Consider the following 19,720-nt stretch of genomic DNA (forward strand, 5'->3'; position numbering starts at 1 on the left):
TACTCCACAAATGAGTGCAGTCCTTCTATGTCTGTCCCTCTCTTTCTGACTCATTTCACTTAGCATGATACTCTCCAAGTCTATTCATTTATAAGCAAATTTCATGACTTTATTTCTCCTAGCAGCTGCATAGTATTCCATTGTGTAGATGTACCTAAGTTTCTTTAACCAGTCATTTGATTTTGGGGCACTCAGGTTGTTTCCAGAATTTGGCTATTGTGAACAGTGCTGCAATGAATATATAGGTACAGATATCATTTCTACTGTGCTCTTTTGCATCCTCAGGATATATTCCCAGAAGTGGTATCGCGGGGTCACATGGAAGCTCAATTTCTAGTTTTTTTTTTTTTGAAAAGTTAAAAATTCCTTAATTTTTTATTCCTGGTACCACTACCACAACTTACAGGGCAATATACCTGATGTAATGAAAAGGAAAAGAAAAAGAAAAGGCTACAACAGATAAAAGACCTCAGGAATGTACATCTAATTGACACTACATTGCATTAATCAATAGCTGCACTTTTGCAAACTGTGGCTATGACAGTCCTGAGCAAGAAGGGTTCCCTGTTTAAGCTGCAGTGACTTTTCTGACTATGGATCATTGCTCCTTCTGTGGCAGATTTTTACAGTTCCTCTAATGGATTTGGGGCGACTGTCTCAAAGTAACCTGCAGCTTTCCTGACAACAACTCCTCGCTCTCTCTCCTGCTAAGAACTGTAGTCCTTTTCTGCTGAGTTTTTAGAACCTTCTGCTACCATAGCCACCACTTCCACCACCAGATCCATAACCACCACCATAGGGACTGCCCGAGCTTCTTCCACCAAAACTGCCCCCTTTCATGTGTCCATAATTTGATTGCTGTTGTCCACTATACTTTCCAAGATCATATAGTTCCCAACACCACCATAGTTACCACCGCCAAAATTTCCTCCTTCATTGTAACCATCATATCCTCCACCACCTCCACCATATCCACCACCTTGGTTTTCATATCCTGGTCCTCCACCACCATAGCCTTCTCTACTACTATAGCCAGGACCTCAGCCATAGTTGCCACCATCCCCTCCAAATCCATTATATCCACCATCACCTCCTCCATAGCTACCTCTGATGCCACCACCATAGCTTCCTCTTCCACCAAAGTTTCCACCATGGCCAAACTTTCCTCCATCACCTCCAAAATTGCCTCCACGACCCATAAAGTTGCCAGATCCACCTCCACGACCTCTTTGCGATCCAGCAGACTCTGCATTTCTTGTTTAGAAAGGGCCTTTTTCACTTCGCAATTATGGCTATTAATAGTGTGGTATTTCTGAACAACAATTTTATCAACTGTATCATGATTATCAAAAGTGCAAATCCTCTCTTTTTCCCACTCTGCCTGTCTTCCATAACTTTTATGGTTTCAATTTTGCAAATTATATTCCGCTGTATCTTCTTTAATACCACCAGCAAAAATTTTCTTCACTGTTAGATGGGCACCAGGCTTCACAGAATCCTCTCTAGAAACAGCTCTCCTTGGTTCCACTACACACCCATCAACCTTATGTGGTCGAGCACACATAGCTGCATCCACCTCTTCAACACATGAGTAAGTCACAAAACCAAAGCCTCTGGAACATCTTGTTTGGGCGTCTCTCATCACCACACAATCTGTAAGCGTGCCCCATTTCTCAAAATGTTCTCTTAAACTATCATCTGTAGTTTCAAAGCTCAAACCTCCAATAAACAGTTTTCTCAACTGCTCTGGTTCCTTTGGATCATGGCCCTCCTCCCCCCGGCGGCGGCGGCGGCGACGGCCAGAGTCGGGCTGGGGGCGACCGGGCAGCGGTTTTACCTCCATTTTGAGACCGGACTCGCCTCTTCCAACTCGAGTTCAATATGGGACCGAGAGGAAGAGGCCTCAATTTCTAGTTTTTGAAGGACTGTCCGTATTGTTTTCCAGAAAGGCGGGACCAGTCGGCATTCCCACCAGCAGTGAAGGAGCGTCCCTTTTCCCCCACATCCATGCCAGCACTGGTTGCTTTTGTTCTTTCGAATGTGTGCCAGTCTCTGTGGTGTGAGATGATATCTCATTGTCAGAACAACTTTTACTATTGATATTTGCAATCCCTTGTTCTCCTACTGCAGTTCTGGCACAGCTTTCTGGACCACTGGAGTGACTGTATCTCCATAATAAACTGTCCCATACTTCAGTCCCCTTTTCGGAGCTCGTTGCCTCTTTGCATGCCTGGAGTTTAATTGGTTTTGATGCCCTTTGTATTGTCTGCCCTTGGTCGGTGAAAAAGATCCAACCCATGCTCCAAACTCCCTCTTAGCATGGCTCTTCAAGACCTCTTGCTGGTTATGCTGGGAAGCTCCCTTCCTATTGCCCATTTGAAAATTATGAGATTTCTTTATAAGAATTCCTTTCGTTTTGTTGTCTATTGAATTGGCAAAAAATATGGTAAATAACCGTAGTCAGTTTTTTCAGATGAGATTGTTAGTCAGCCCAGTATAAGAAAATACATGCTATCCTTAAGGTAACTTTATTTGGTATCAGTTTTCTTTTTTAAAAAAAATTATTTATTTTTTAATTAGTGAGTCACAGTAAGGGTACAGTTACAGATTCATACATTTTTGTGCTTGTTTTTCCCTCATGCAATGTTTAAGAGCCCATCCCTCCACCAGTGTCCATTCTCCACCACCAATGAACCCAGTATCCCTCCCACCCACCCCAGTCCCGTCCCCCCCACCCCACCCTGCCTCTGTAGCGGGGCATTCCAATTTGATATCTCTCTTTCCTTTTGGATGTTGTGGTTCCAAATAGGGGTATTGAGTGGGCATTCTGTTCAGTCTCTAGTCTACTTTCAACACGCATCTTCCTTCCTGCACAGGATCTCCAATCACATATTACTTGGTGTTCCCCTCTCTATCTGGGATGACTTTCCCCCAGCGTGTGAGGCCAGCTTCCAAGCCATGGAGCCAACCTCCTGGTATTATATACTACTATTCTTGGGTATTAGTCTCCTACTCTGTTGTTCTATATTCCACAGATGAGTGCAATCTTTCTATGTCTGTCCCTCTCTTTCTGGCTCAGTTCACTTAGCATGATACTTTTCATGTTGATCCACTTATATGCAAAGTTCATGACTTCATCCTTTCTAACAGTTGCATAGTATTCCATTGTATAGATGTACCTATTTGGTATCAGTTTTCTGAAGTCAAAACCAGATGTCAAACTCAGTCCTGACTTTAGGAGAGCTTTATTCTCAAGTGTGAATTCCTTACATTTTTTTCATGGTGACTTATGTGCTTTAGCCCTGTAATTAGCCAGAACATACTAGTCCTTAAGAGTTCTGTCCTAAAAACTCTTAAGGACTAGTATGTTCTGGCTAATTCATAAATAGGAGCAAACCTTCTCGTCAAGTGTAGCATATTAATATTAATAATTGTGGACATCGTAAAGTCTTTTGGGAATTATGAAACTGATTTAGTACTTTTAAAACAGTACTGCAGAGAACAATTTTGTCATGCTAAAAGAAAGAATATTTAGCAACTTGATTTCAAATTTCTTGGGAGATCAAGGTGTTTTAAGTCCAGTGAGATAAGTAACTTCAACCTGTAAGGTGTGACTATAAGGATTATAGATGTGCATTTTAAATACTCAAATGGGAATGCCGCGAGAAGATCTCTAAATTACAACTTTCAGATTTGATCTAATACTTTTCTGGTGAAGCCTATTAGATAGGATATTACACAGATTATCCGGACTCGTGTTAGTTACAGAGGTCTTAGATAATCAGACACTTCATCATCATCATCATCATCATCATCATCATCATCATCATCCCGTTGATCGTCGAATTTCTCGAGCGGTCTCAGTAACGTCTTCATTCATCCTGGCCCCCAAATGCCGCATTGGAGGCTCTTTCAGGGTCAGGAGAATGAGACCCAGCTTGTTACTGGTTTTGGCATATGAATACACCATGGGGAGCTTTCGAGGCTCTCCCAGGTGGGCAGGAAACTCTCGGTAGCTTGCCAATTTCTCCCAGAAGGAGAAGTAGGCTATAAGATATTACGCGGCTGGAAAGCGGCCACAAAGTGGCCGTGTGCTTCCAGGAGCTTGCTTTTAAGTCTCTGGATGTTGGACGTTGACTGGATTACACGGCGCTGGGGGCAGTCCCTGGGTGTGACCGCCTAGCTACTGGAAAGTGGAAAATCTGGGCGGAAGGGGCCCAGTCCTGATCTGAGCAGGCTTGGAGGTCTCAGCCCCGGGTCCCACACACCTGGGTTCCTCTGCCGGTACCTTCATGCGTGAGGCTCACCCGAACGTGTGAAGAGGGACCTTGAGCATGGCTGTGGCTAGGTTCCGGAAGTCTTCGGGCACCAGGGGTTCTGCTCGGGGCGGGGAGGGAAGCTGGAGCCCATCCCCTCCGAGGGGCCCCGGGGAAGACAGCCAGGTGTGCGGTCAAGAGACTCTCTGCATCACTCTCTTCTGGGAGCTTGCTTTTAAGTCTCTGGACACTTTAACAGTTATAAGTGTTTATAAGTTATAAGATTTTCAACATGAAACTAAATGACTTAAGCATGGCATATTAAACTGTATATTTTACTTCTACAGATTTTTAACATTTTCTTTGACTAGGAAAATTCATTCCTGGCTGCCCTGATGATAACAATTTTACTCTATGTTATTCCCTGTATATCTTTTGGAGTTACATCTCTAAGAGTCATGACTGTTATATGGGGATGAGATTTTGGAATGGCATGATGGAGGATTGGCCCCACCATGACACAAAGCCATAAAAAATAAAACCCTCTACCCTGAGCATAAAATTTATTGAAGATGGCCATGGCCTTAAACTCCAGTGACATCTGGGTGGGACATTTTTCTATAGACAAATATAGTAAATCTGTTCATGAATGATTCTTCTTGGATCCAGGCTTACGTGAAAACTCCCTGGTTTTGCTCATGGAACGATCACTTTTGATGAAAAGCTTAAAACTATTAGTGGTAATGATTGTGCTCTATTCATGTGTTTAGATGTCTCTTTATTTCCAACCAATAATAGTCACGGTATTGTAAGGCTATAAGCATGGTCCTGTGTTTGGCTTGCTGTAAACCCGAGTAGGGAATTGCAGTGTTCCCCTGTGAAGGACTAGGCTAATGTCCTCACAAAGGTTTTGAAACACTCTCACAGATTACTGGACATTACTGGCATTATTAGACTCATGGCCAAATCACCTATGGCAGCAGTTGGCATAACTGCCCTGCAGACTTCTGTCCACACTCATGACTTTGTTGGCAACGACATAATCATAAAGACTCCCCACACCTCTGGACTCTTCAATCCACTATTAGCCAAGATGTAAAACAGCAACTGGGCACCCTGAAACAAGTGTTACTATGGGTCAAGAAATGAGTTGATGTATTAGAACAACAGGCTTGTCTTCTTTGTGACTGGAATTTGTAACTTCTTTGTGACTCCTCTACTTTTGTCACCCTCGAAATCTATAATGTGTCCTCCCATGAGTGGGAGAAAATCAAATATCATTTATAATATCTTAAAAGGAACTTCTCTCTCAAGGCCCAGGCCCTCCAGGAGGAAATTGTTAGTATCTTTCAGGAAAAACTGCCAAAAGTGCTCTTTGAGAGCATGGCTCGGAGGACAGTTGATGCCATGCAAGACAGCCACTCGTTCCTGGTGGCAAAGCATAACTCATGCCATGGAAATCTTGGAGTAGTGTTAAAAAATGTACTTCTGTTATTATTCTTAGGATTCTCCCTCCTACGGCCACAAATAGCCCATGCAAAAGACACCCACCTTCATACCCAGTTTTCCCTCTTTCGTTTACAAAACAAACAAACAAACAAAAAAAAAGGAAACGCTTGCTGGCACAGCTCCCAAACCATTGGGGTTGCGGGGCCTGTGTGAACGCTCCAGGTCCCAACCTATGAGAAGGAACTGACACCAGGGGAACCTAGCATTCCCCAGAGATCAGTATAGATTGATAACTTCACAATCACCAGCAGCTGGAGCTTGGAACATGAGAAGCTGACACCTATGTCGCCTACAAGGCATACAGCTTTGTCTCTATGTCATAGAAACTAAACTCTGTACCGTTCTGTCCCACAATTCATCAAGCCTGACCTCTCTCTTCTCCCTTACCAATGCCCTATTTTCACTCCTTGTACCACTATATAGTCGTTGTTTGCCCTGAGTAAACTTTGTCAATTGACCACCCCAGTCAACCACCACTACACAACTAGCATCTACTGGTTCCCAGCCAGTAGTTCATGTGCACAGCTATATGAGCTATCAGTCTTACCTGTGCCCCCACGTATCCCCTGTGGCTTCTGGAGGGCTACACTCCTCCACCAACCGCTTGCTATGCTTTGTCTCCTCATGGGTTGGAGAAGCAGAAGAAAACTCTTTGCATGCCCTGAGGTGTATTTCTTAGTTCTGCCACATTCACAGGAAAGTTAAAGTTTCCTGTTACCTCTGAAAGGAGCATCCATCCCATGAGGATATTTTAAAAATCCACAATAGTGTCTTATTTTTTTAATTCATTGTGATTATAAAGCTCTTGATGACTGAGAGCTAGCATTCAGTGTTCCAACTCCAAACTAACTCCAAATCAACCAGTGTCAGAGTTCCTAAACCAATATTTAGTATTTAAAGATACCATCAACGTATTTTGGCACCATGAATAACATTCTTTTGAAGAGGCCAATCTTTTGTTTGTTAGTTTTTATAAATAGGCATCCTGAGTTAAAATCCTGTTAGTGATAGAGTTTCAGACTTACAGTCCTCCAACTCCAAACATGCCAAACATGCCACCTGTGCCAGTCTCCCTCCAGTAATGCCTCCAGTTACCCAACCTCCTTAGCAAGCTCATTTTTTCAATTTCTTGGGTCAGACCCAATGGTGCTCAGGCCATTTTCCTGGCTCTGCACTCAGGATCAATCCTAGGGGGCTGGTGGAACCTTTTGTGGTGCTGGGGAGAGAACCTGGGTCAATCATATGCAAAGCAAGCACCTTAACTGCCCCATCGTAAGCTCAATTTTAAACTTTAACCACGATAGAGTCCAAGAGCCTCTATGTTAGTTCTGATTCACTTCAATCCTCCTGTCCCTTCTCATCTTTTTCAGTTGTGCAATCCAGGACCAAAGGTTGGCCACTATTCCATACCTTCCATTTCCTTGTCTTGCTGCTCTTTCTACCATCTGGTTTGTCCTTCTCCCCTGACTTACTTCACTCCATGTGTTATTCCCTGGTTCCATTCAACTTTCAGCAAACACGTGATTTTGTCTATTCTTACAGCTGCCTTTATACTTGTGTGTTTGGTTGTTTCACAATTTTTTATCCATTCATCTGTAATTTGACACTTGGGGTGTTTCCATCTCCTGGCTATCATATTCAGTACTGCAAACACAATGGGTGCTCATATATCTTTTATGAATTAATGTTTTTGTGTTTGGGCAGATATGTCAAGAAGTAGAATTTCTGGGTCATACTGGAAATTTATACTTTGTTTTTTGAGAAATATTCATACTATTTTCCATAAAGGTGTAACCAGAAAACAGTCCCACCATCAGTGAAAGAGGATTTCCTTTTAATCACATCCCTTTGGAGCCCTTTCTTTACTTTAAGTCCTCAATAGTTAATGACTTCCCCTGGTTCTCTCCTGACCTATAACATTTTAAAGAAAGTTCTAATTTCAGTCAAAATACATCTTCAAAAATATCAGTTTTGAGTTCTTGAAGTTTTTCCATTAATTTTGACCCTGCCTGTTATTACCAGAGTACAATGGATTCTAACCAGAGTACTATCGATATATCCTCTGTGTAGGTGACTGGTGTAATTCCAAGGGCATCCCAAGAAACCGTGCCAACACTAAAGTTTGTTCTTACCAGGGTGACATGTGTAGGGCGAAGGGGAGGCTCTCTGTCTCTGGAGCATAGGATCAGAATCTGGAAAATATGCTTAAATATTTTACCTTAGGGTGGGGGGAATTGGGCCACACACAGCTGTTCTCAGGGTTTACTACTGGCTCAAGGATCACTCCTGGCAGGCACGGAGGACCATATGGGTATGGAGGAATAAGCATAGGTTGGCTCAAAACACCCTACCTGCATCGCTCCAGTCCCCACATCACCCAGAAATGGATCCATAATATGCCACAATGTTAGGTGATAAAAACAAAAATAATGAGTGAAATGGTGGAAGTCTATAAACGCTTTCATATTCCCCTCTGGTAGAGCCATGGTTTTCTGGCTACAAGACAATTTTCTCAGTTAAGACATAAAGTCCACACATGATTCACCAACACAGCAGTGATAGTGAAACCGGACCAAAGAACAATATTAGACAAGGAAAATTGTCCTTGCCCCAATGCCTAAAGGTAAGGACAGTATGTCCTCAGCATACTTATTCCCGCAAATTGTGATTCTTCTTTTGTCTAAGTTTGAAGATAATGGAGTGTGCCTCAAGAAAGCAGCTAAAAAAGGGGGGGTTTATTGTTCACTCGAGCCCACTAATAAAAAACCCACCCCTCCTTAAATAACATTACCCCATTCTTTTTCTCTATACAAGCCCCTTCCTGTGACTGTTGAGAAAAGATGGTTAGTTTTAGGACATGACTTTTACCATCTTCCAACTTGGCAACCTTTATTGTTGCCAATAAAGCTCTTTATTAGATTGGATCTATTAGATTGGATCTTTAGCAAAAAGCAACTTCTGAAACTGTTATTTCACATAATTGAAGCCATGATGAGAAAAGGAAAATCTGATCCTAGAAGGTGCTTTACCACCTGCAGTCAAAAGGTTGAATCCAGATCAGAGTGTGAAGTAGACACCACGATGTCCAGGTCTCATTTATACAGTTCTCAAACAGGACCGACAATGGCTGCTCGAGACACGAGCGATGTGGATGAGTTCCACACACTTCACAATCCCCTTTGGAAGAAACTGGCTGGAGGTTTTATTCAAATGTCATGTGTCATTTTTCTCACTTGATTTGTGATATTTGGTTTGCTTGTGAATCTGAGAGTTTGGAGAGTTCTTTTCAAGCTTGTTTCTTAGCTTTATGTGTTATGAGATCTAGGTTCTGTCTTTCTTTTGATAATAAGGAGAAAAATCAAAGACGACAAACAGTTGATCTGAGAGTTTTTTTTTTCTTTTTGGGCCACACCCAGCGATGCTCAGGGGTTACTCCTGGCTTTGCACTCAGGAATTACTCCTGGCGGTGCTTGGGGGACCATATGGGATGCCGGGGATCGAACCCGGGTCGGCCGCGTGCACGGCAAACGCCCTACCCGCTGTGCTATCGCTCCGGCCCCTGAGAGTTGTTTTAAGCTTCAAGAGATCTAAGGCTCTCCAAAAACTTCAATATAAGTTGACTTTTTCCTTTTGTCCTTGTATGGTGAGAGACTTTGGATCTCCTGAATAAACAAAAATAAGTTTATTGACTTGTTGGATCCAAATCGAGTTGTAATATTTCTTTCTAGTTTGAATTTGATATTCACAACCAATGGTGCATCAGGGTTATTTCTCATTCTGTGCTCAAGGGTTGACCTAGGTGATTCTTGGAGTACCGTGTAGTGAAGGAGATGGAACCCAGGCCGCCTGCACACAAACTGCGCCACTCAACCCACTGGGCTATTTCTCTGACTCCAAAATTGAAGATTTCTAAACTTGTCATAGAACCTATAGAAAAAAAAGAGAATTCTTTAATCAAGATTTCTTATGGGGAAAGACTAAATGAATAGAAAAAGTAAAGAAATAGTGAAGTACTATCATGATTAGTAAAGAAAATTTTAAATTTATTTTTATTATAACACTGTGACTTACAAAGCTGTTCCTAATAGAGTTGTTTCAAGCACTCAATGCTTAAACACAAATCCTATCACTGACATAACCTTCCCTCCACCAACGTCCCCAGTTTCCTTCCCATCCCCCAAAGTGTGCCCCTTAGCACATAAAAATTGTATTGCTTGCTACAACAAAATATCAAATAGAATTTCCAAAAAATAGATCAATAGGGCTGGAGAGATAGCACAGCGGGTGGGGTGTTTGCCTTGCACGCGGCCGACCCGGGTTCAAATCCCAGCATCCCATATGGTCCCCTGAGCACCGCCAGGGGTAATTCCTGAGTGCAGAGCCAGGAGTAAACCCTGTGCATCGCCGGGTGTGACCCAAAAAGCAAAAAAAAAAAAGATCAATAAAAGTCAATTAGTGATGATTGATTGTTATATCTCACAATGCCATTACTAAAGTAAACGTTTAAGGACTTACTGAGCTGTTGGTGCTGGTTGAGTCTTCCCTGATATTGGTTTTGCTCATCAAATTTTGTGGGATTCTACTCAACTTTCCCATCAAAGTTGTTGTGCTCTTTCTGGGTTGTAAGTGCTATGAAATTTAGAGGAGGTGTCGATCTGGACCAATTTTTATAGCAGAGACGGTCAGGTATGGTGGCTGATGGGTCTGGTAAGGGAGGGTTATCTACTGTCCCACATCGTTTTCATCCCAGAGATGCATCTACCTGAAATAGTTTCCCAGTTTGAAGATTTTTCCAACATCAAAAGGATTTTATTATTAAAAAAAAAACAATATGCCAACAATCTGAGTAGTTGGTGCAGCAGGCAATCAAGGTGTGGGTGGATGGAGGTGGGTGGTAAGAGATTCAAATAACCAGAGTGTTGAGATTGGTCAAAGAATTTATGCAGATGCACTGTAATATACCAAACACTTGTCATTTCTAGCAGTGAACTTGACTATGTTCCTTTGTCCTAGATACTGAGAGAAATGCTATATATTTGGTGAATAAAATTTATATGGAGAAGACCAACCAGGAAACATGCAGGAAAAAGAGAGATTCTCATCAATTTGAATATTCCTGAAACAAAGATTAGAAAACCAAAGACTCCACCTCTGGTACCCTCCAGGTAAAGTCAAGGATCCCATTCACAATTTAATTTAAACGTCATGTATAGGCCTCCAGGGACCATATCTGTTGCTGGGGATTAAACCATGGTTATAGACATGCAGGGCAAGCTCCTTACCCTCTGTACTATCCCTCCAGCCCCATTTTACAATTGTTAATTGATAACTTGTCAAAAAGATATAAAAATTATAAACATGTGCATTTATAATCTGAGTCCCAAAGTACATGAAGCAAAAATCTAGAAAATGGAAGGAAGAAAAGTAAACTTCAATAATACATGGAAGTAAAATCAAGACGTGCAATGCCTCAGCCATGTCCTTAATAGAACTTCTTTGATGATAGGAAGTGTTTTGTGGTTCCAGTAACAGTTAGGATGTTTTTTCCTACTTTTGTAAATACAAATATTGAAAGGGTTTTTTTGTTTGTTTGTTTTTTGTTTTTTGCTATTTGGGTCACACCCGGCGATGCACAGGGGTTACTCCTGCTTCTACACTCAGGAATTACTCCTGGCGGTGCTCAGGGGACCATACGGGATGCTGGGATTCGAACCTGGGTCGGCCGCGTGCAAGGCAAACGCCCTACCCGCTGTGCTCTCATCCCAGCCCCAAATACTGAAAGTTTTATATGTTTTGCATTGAATGTAGAAAATAGTTTCGGATAGTATGGACATACTTTACTGTCACCTTTCAACTTGTGAAAAAGGAAAATCATGACTCATGCATATAAATAATCAGTGTATGCCAAAGATATTGCTCGACTCATTGGTTAATGAGTGAACTGGTAAGATAATACCGTTGGGTCAAACAGCATTTGAAAATTTAGGGTCAGTGTCCAAGATAATCATAAAACAAAACCTTTGGTTTGTACAATCTATTAGAAGAAAATTATGTAAAAGTACCGTCCTCTCCTTGAAGAGTTATAAAATATTTCAGACATTTGTCAAATCTTGCATTCACAAAAGGAACGTTAAGGGAATTCCTCTGTGAAAATGAACATTTTTATTTATTATTATTTTTTAACTTTTTATTATAATACCCTCATTTACCAAGTTGTTCATAATACAGTTGTTTCAGGAATTACATGTACATACCCAACACTCATCCCACCACCACTGTGACTTTCCCTCCACCAACTTTCCCAGTTTCCCACCCATCTGAGCCTGCTGCCTTGCAGGCACGATTAAGTTTTCAGTTATGTTACAACTCAAAGGCATATGGAGTTATTAAATCTTAGATCAATAAGAGTCAGTGTGTGATGATTGTTATATTTCACATTGATGTTACTAAAGTCAGCATATGAATGTCTACTGAACTTGTTGGCGCAAGCTGAGATTTCTGTGTCATTGTTTGGGCTTATTGAGGTTGGTGGTCTTCTGTGAAGCTTTCCAATCAGTTTGCTGTAATCATACTTGGCTCATTGACAATACTATAAAATTTTGAGATATAAAAACCTAGAAACTGAGCTCCCATTTGACCCAGCAATACCATTTCTGGGAATATATCCCGAGAGTGCAAAAAAGCACAGTAGAAATGGCATCTGCACCTGTACTTTCATTGCAGCACTGTTTGCAATAGCCAGAATCTGGAAACAACCTGAGCGCCCAAGAACAGACTACTGGTTAAAGAAGATTTGGTACATCTACACAATGAAATAGTATGCACCTATTAGGAAAGATGAAGTCATGAAATTTGCTTAGAAGTGGATGGTCATGGAGAGTATCATGCTAAGTGAAATGAGTCAGAAAGAGAGGGACAGACGTAGAATGACTGCACTCATTTGTGAAATATAAAATAACATAATATGAGACTAATACCCAATGAGAGTAGACACAAAGGCCAGGAGGATTGCTCCATGCTTGAAAGCCTGCCTCATGAGCTGGGGGAGAAGGAAGCTGGGATAGAGAAAGGATCACTAAGTCAATCATAGTTGGAGGGATAACTCAGGATGGGAGATGTGTGCTGAAAGTAGATAAAAACAAATAAAAATTTAAAAAAAAGAAGCTTCGGGGCTGGAGAGATAGCACAGCGGGTAGGGCGTTTGCCTTGCACGCGGCCGACCTGGCTTCAAATCCCAGCATCCCATATGGTCCCCTGAGCACGGCCAGGGGTAATTCCTGAGCGCAGAGCCAGGAGTAACCCCTGTGCATCGCCAGGTGTGACCCAAAAAGCCAAAAAAAAAATGAAAGTAGATAAAGGACCAAATATGGTGGCCTCTCAGTATCTGTATTGCAAACCGTAATGCCCAAAAGAGGTGTGTGTGTGAGAGAGAGAGAGAGAGATAGAGAGAAAGAAGGAAATTGTCTGTCATAGAGGTTGGGGGTGGGTTTGGGTAGGGGTGGCAGGAGGGATACTGGGGACATTGGTGGTGGAAAATGTACACTGGTGGAGGAACGGGTGTTTGATCATTGTATGACTGGAAAGTTTTGTAACTGTAGCTCACAATGATTCAATAAAAAATGTATATAAAATTTTTGAGATAACACACAGCTGCATATGTGGTTGTGCAGTCTATAAGCTTTAGATCTGGAACAAATTGGTGGCTTGGCAGTTTCATGAGGTTCAGTTATGTAAAGGGACAAAGCTACCAAAGAAAAGTCAGCCTGAGAGTTTAAAATATAGAATCATAAAATAATAAACATGTAGTTTATTATTATTTATAAAATATTATTATTATTATTTATAAAAATAAATATTATAAAATAAATATTATTTATTATTTATAAAATATTATTATTATTTATAAAATAATAAACATGCAGTTTCATGAGGTTCAGTTATGTAAAAGGACAAAGCTACCAAAGAAAAGTCAGCCTGAGAGTTTAAAATATAGAATCATAAAATAATAAACATGTATGTACATTGTCAGATGGTATTACTCACTTCGCTTCTCTGCACAGCTTTGCGAGCTCGGACATTAGCTTGTGGTTGCCTGAGGCTGATGCCGAACCACATTGGCAAATGAGCTCGAGAGTTTCCTAAAAGAGGTGTCTGTTTGTGGCTTTCCCACTCTCAGCATTCTTCGCTCAGTCACGGAGGTGCTGAACCAGTCGATCATATTCTTCGTTGATGTTGTCAACGACAGCCTCTTCCCATGTTGCCGCAATAGTGCCAAAGAGCTCCCAGTTGGTGGTCATTCTAGAAGTTCTCTTCTTAAGCTTAAACTTTGGAGACCTTTATCCCCGCTCTGTCAAGTAGAATTTTGCACGAAGGAGACGGTGGTCTGATCGCGTTTGGAATTTTGGAACAGCAATGACATCGGTCAGGCAAAAACTTCAATCGAATATGATGTGGTGGTCAGTTTCATTTTGGAACTGTCCACTGGGAGACTCCCATGCCCAACGTTTAGATTCTGCCTTCTGGAACTGTGAGTTACCATGGATGGTCTTGGTCGACATGATGAATCAGACAGTGTCTCACCCTGTTTGTTCCATTCTAATGTGGAGTTCTTCGGGCGACCTTCTCGGTCCTACCTTGGCATTAAAATTACCAACAATGATCTTGTAGAAGGTGTGGTCTTCTTTATAGAACTTATCCAGCTCTGTGTAGAACTTCTCAATCTCTTCTTCATTGTAGTTGGATGTTGGCACGTAGACAACGAAGATAGAAACTGCCTTCAGTGAGTCACATCTATTCAAACATAATCATCCAATTTAAAGAAGGTCTTCGATTCTGTTGAACTGGGAAATCTTTGGCACTATTGCAGCAACGTGGGAAGAGGCTGTCATTGACAACATCAACGAAGAATATGATCGACTGGTTCAGCACCTCCGTGACTGAGCGAAGAATGCTGAGAGTGGGAAAGCCACAAACAGACACCTCTTTTAGGAAACTCTCGAGCTCATTTGCCAATGTGGTTCGGCATGAGCCTCAGGCAACCACAAGCTAATGTCCGAGCTCGCAAAGCTGTGCAGAGAAGCGATAAAGGAAGACCTCAAAGAGAGAAGAGGAACAGCAGTGTTGGCCGATGCGGCAGAAGATGGGAAAAGTATTTGCAATGCTCGCCTGTCCTTCGCCAACTACAAGACCAAGATGACTGCCGTCCAACGTCTTAATGGAGCTCTCACATCTTCCAGAAAGGCAATGGAGAGGATTATTCATGATTTCTACTTGGATCTCAACAGCTACGTCCACCTGCCCACATACCAAATCTCCTCGCTTCCGAAATCCGACATGCCATTTTGTTGATAAAGACGTGTACAGCACCTAGTCCAGACAAGGTCAGACCTGAACACCTGAAGAACCTGCCACCAGTACTCATCAATACACTGGCTTGGCTCTTCACATGCTACCTGACCGTATGCAAGGTTCCGTTCCAATGGAAAACCAGCGGGACCGTTCTGTTGTACAAGAAGGGAGACATCCACACCATTGGCCACTATCGCCCAATCTGCCTGTTGTCCGTCATCTACAAGTTGTTCACTCGAGTCATCCTGAATAGAATAGGCAGAGTACTAGACGAAGGACAACCATGCGAGCAAGCCGGGTTCTGAAAAGGATTCAGCACGGTCGACCATATCCACATAGTGACCAAGCTCATTGAAGTTTCGTGAGAGTTCAAGATGCCACTCTGTCTAATGTTCATCGATGTAAAGAAGGCCTCCCAGTACTTATCTGTAGGATGACATTACTTTGTCCTTCCCCCCCCCCTTGCCTCAAAGAGCTCATCCCGGTTTTTCTCAGAGTTTAGGCTTACCCCAGTCACACCCATCAAGGTGTTCCTGAGTCACTCCCATCCCTTTGTTTAGCTTGTAATCACTTCTCTATGCTCTCTTCTCCAAAACAGTTAATCCGCTTTCCCTTAATCTGACTCTGCTACTTTGTAAGGTCAGATCTTCCAAGGACACTGAATATTATAACATTGCCTTTATCCCCTCTTTATGCCTTTTGCATAATTTACTTTAAAGCAATGTCGTTTTTGTATAGACACAAGAAGACAATATTATGTTTTTGTAACTTGGGACTTAATTGGCTTCGAATATTATTCCCTCCCGGTCATCTGCTTTCTCCACTTAAGCCTCAGTTGCCCTCAGTTCCTAGCACCCCAAAAGCAGGGTCCTGACGAGGGACGGGACGGATCCAGGGCAAGCGGTGAGTTATGTGCTACCCTGGCATCGAGATGGGCCTGGCCAAAGTGCCTAATTCTTAACTATAAGTTAAGAGCTTGATCATAGACAAATGCTGTCATGATCCAAAAGTAGTGACGAGACTAGGACCCTGCTAGGGATAGGAAAGACTGATCTGGCCTGAGCACTGTAGTCTGAGATCGAGATGACCCCAGGAGAGCAATTCTATAAGCTTTAATGCATTTCTTATTGTGTCCATACAAAATGATTAATATTATGAATTCTTATATGTTTGCTGGCTGAGGAGAGGAGAAACACACTCATGGGACTCCACCCTTGGGTGGATCCTCCTGCTGAAAGGGAGTCAGTCCTAGGAGAAGCAGCCCCTGAGGGAAAGGAACCTCAACCCTATTGGTGGTGACCACACCTATGTATACACCCCAACCCTCTCATGCTGGGGAGATTTAACTAGGCTGTAAGAGTGGGTTGGGGGGCCAGATCCACAGATCCCGAGAGAGATCGAGAGCCGGGAGAGAAGCAGAGAGATTGAATAAACGGTAACTAATCAGCAACCAGCTTGGTCCTCGTTCTTCCTTCACCTGTCCTTGGCCAACGGCTGTCCCGATCCAGCCCATACAAGGTGGTTCCAGAGCACCGAACGCTGGCGGTGACACAGAGCCACTCGGAGAGCCCGCGAGTGCACGCGCCCGTCAGCGTGCTTTAGTTTTTTACACTTATCTTTAAGAATCTTGGGTGTTAGTCTCCCATTCTGTTACTTTATATTCCACAAATGAGTGCAAGTTTTCTATGTCAGTCCCTCTATTTCTGACTCATTTCATTTAGCGTGGTACTTTCCATGTTGATCCATCTATATGCAAATTTCATGACTTCATCTTTTCTAACAGCTTCATAGTGTTTCATTGTATAGATGTACCAGAGTCTCTTTAGCCAGTCATTTGTTCTCAGGCATTCGGGTTTTTTCCAGATTCTGGCTATTGTAAACAGTGCTGCAATGAACATACAAGTGCAGATGTCATTTCTACTATACTTTTTTGCATCTCCGGGGTACACTCCCAGAAATGGTATTGCTGAGTCAAATGGGAGCTCAATTTCCAATCTTTTGAGAATCGTCCATATTGTTATCCAAAAAGGCTGAATCAGTTGACATTCCCACCAGCAGTGAAGGAGAGTCCCTTTCTCGCAACACCCATGCCAACACTGGTTGCTTTTGTTCTTTTGGATGTGGGCCAGTCTCTGTGATGTGAGGTGATATCTCATAGTTGTTTTGATTTGCATCTCCCTGATGATTTGTGATGAAGAGCATTTTTTATGTGCTTTTTGGCCATTCGGAATTCTTCTATGAGAAATTTTCTGTTCGTTTCATTGCTCCATTTTCTGATGGGGTTCAATATTTTCTTTTTGTAGAGTTCAGCCAGTGCCTTGTAAATCCTTGATATCAACCACTTATTGGATGGGTATTGGGTGAATATCCTTTCCCATTCTGTTGATTGTCTTCAAATTCTGTTCACTGTTTCTTTTGAGGTGCAGAAACTTCTCAGTTTGAGGTACTCCCATCTGTTTATCTCTGTTTCCGCTTGGTTGGCCAGTGGAGTGCCCTCTTTAGCCTCGATGTCGTAGAGGGTTTTGCCAACCATGTTTTCGATGTACCTGATGGCCTCTGGTCTGATGTTGAGGTTTTTAATCCATTTTGATCTGACCTTTGTGCATGGTGTTAGGTAGAGGTCTGAGCCCATTTTTTTTGCATGTAGTTGTTCAGGGATTACTCCTGGCGATGCTCGGGGGGACTATATGGAATGCTGGGGATTGAGCCCGGGTGGGCCGGGTTCAAGGAATCTTGCACTGTTTCTTGAGCTCATCAAACATCCTGACCGTTTCATGTCTGAATTCTTTATCATAGAGATGACTTAGGTATGTATTCCTTGTGAGATTTCAGGTCTCCTATATTAGTCCACTCTCCATGGGGAGATGTTTCATTGTTTACCCACAGTGTCTTTGGTGGTCTGAAAGTGGTTCAGATACACTTTCAGTGTCCCTCCTCCCTCCTCATTGCCAGGGAGTACGCTGGGGGAGCTTGGTGAGCCTCTTCTTTCCCCTTCAAAGATAGTAGCTTCCTCTTTGGTGCTCCTGTATAACTTGTGTGGGGCTTCTTGTGCTGATTCACCGAACACATTTTTGACCTGAACTATTGTCTTTAGGTTGGGGTTATATACTTTCTTAAATTCACCGTGGTTTTTGTGAATTTGGGAGGAACGTTGATTGAATTAGGGGCTAATGGTCAATTGGCCTAATATGTTAAAGTAGTCAGGCTGCCCTGTGAAAGTTCAGTATAAGAGTCCAAGAGATAAAAGGTGTGCGTTTTATGGGATATGGAAGGGGAGATTAGCTGCTTCCTGCACTGAAAACCATGTCCATCTCGGGCCTGACCTGTATTTTTTTAAAGAAGTTAATTTGTGGGGGCTGGAGGAATAGCACAGCGGGTAGGGCCTTTGCCTTGCATGCGGCCGTCCCGGATTCGATCCCCAGTGTCCCATATGGTCCCCTGAGCACTTCCAGGAGTAATTCCTGAGCACAAAGCCAGGAGTAACCCCTATGCATCACTGGGTGTGACCCACACAGCCAAAACATTTTGTGGAAATAAAAATAGTAAGTGATATTTCAGTAATCTTGATAATCATAATGAAATTAAAATGCAAAAATGCTATTTTGTTTGGAAAAGATAAAATCTATAAGCTACAAATTAACTTCTTTTTTTTTGCTTTTTGGGTCACAAATGACCCATCAGCTTTACTATCACTCCAGCCCCTCCACAAATGTTTTTCACTTGTATCACTTGTCCTCCTGTTGATCTTCGATTTGCTCGAGCGGGCACCAGCAACGTCTCCATTGGTCCCTGTCGCGTGCTAGTGTAGCCCAATGATAACTGCTCACTCCAGGAGCAGGAAGAGCCTCAAACCATTCATTCAGGGTTTTGATGAAGAAGTCTGACCATCTCGATGGTGGGCAGCCATGCGGTCTTTTGACGTCCCGTGGAATCCAGTCGGTAACAGCTCTAGACCAGCGGTCGTCTCTGAATCGCATTACATGTCCAGCCCATCTAATTTTTTTGTAAATTTATTTATTTTTAATTACAGAATCACCGTGAGGGTACAGTTACAGATTTATACACTTTTGTGCTTATACTTCCCTCATACAAAGTTCGGGAACCCATCCCTTCACCAGTGCCCATTCTTCACCACCCGTAAACCCAGCGTCCCTCCCACCCTCCCCAATCCCATCTCCCCCCCACCCCATCCTGCCACTGTGGCAAGGCATTCCCTTCTGTTCTCTCTCTCTAATTAGCTGTTGTGGTTTGCAATAAAGGTGTTGAGTGGCCGCTGTGCTCAGTCTCTAGCCCTCATTCAGCCCGCAACTCCCTTCCCCCACATGGCCTTCGACTACAATGTAGTTGGTGATCGCTTCTCTGAGTTGACCTTTCCCCGGAACGTGAGGCCAGCCTCGAAGCCATGGAGTCAACCTCCTGGTACTTATTTCTACAGTTCTTGGGTGTTAGTCTCCCACTCTGTTATTCTATATACCATAGATGAGTGCAATCTTTCTATGTCTGTCTCTCTCTTTCTGACTCATTTCACTCAGCATGAAACTTTTCATGCCCATCCACTTGACTACAAAATTCTTGACCTCCTTTTTTCTAACAGCTGCATAGTATTC

The 19,720-nt window shown here is 42.6% G+C and overlaps 1 protein-coding gene and 1 pseudogene across 1 annotated transcript in view; both read right to left on the minus strand.

Moving 5' to 3' along the window:
- Positions 1-19,720, minus strand: part of LOC129403257 (uncharacterized) — a 146,906-nt gene that overhangs the window by 18,964 nt on the left and 108,222 nt on the right. The window lies entirely within an intron of this gene.
- On the minus strand, positions 388-1,885 carry LOC129405149 (heterogeneous nuclear ribonucleoprotein A3-like; annotated as a pseudogene).

This window comes from Sorex araneus, chromosome 1, assembly GCF_027595985.1.
Source record: "Sorex araneus isolate mSorAra2 chromosome 1, mSorAra2.pri, whole genome shotgun sequence".
In the NCBI taxonomy this organism is placed as follows: Eukaryota; Metazoa; Chordata; class Mammalia; order Eulipotyphla; family Soricidae; genus Sorex; species Sorex araneus.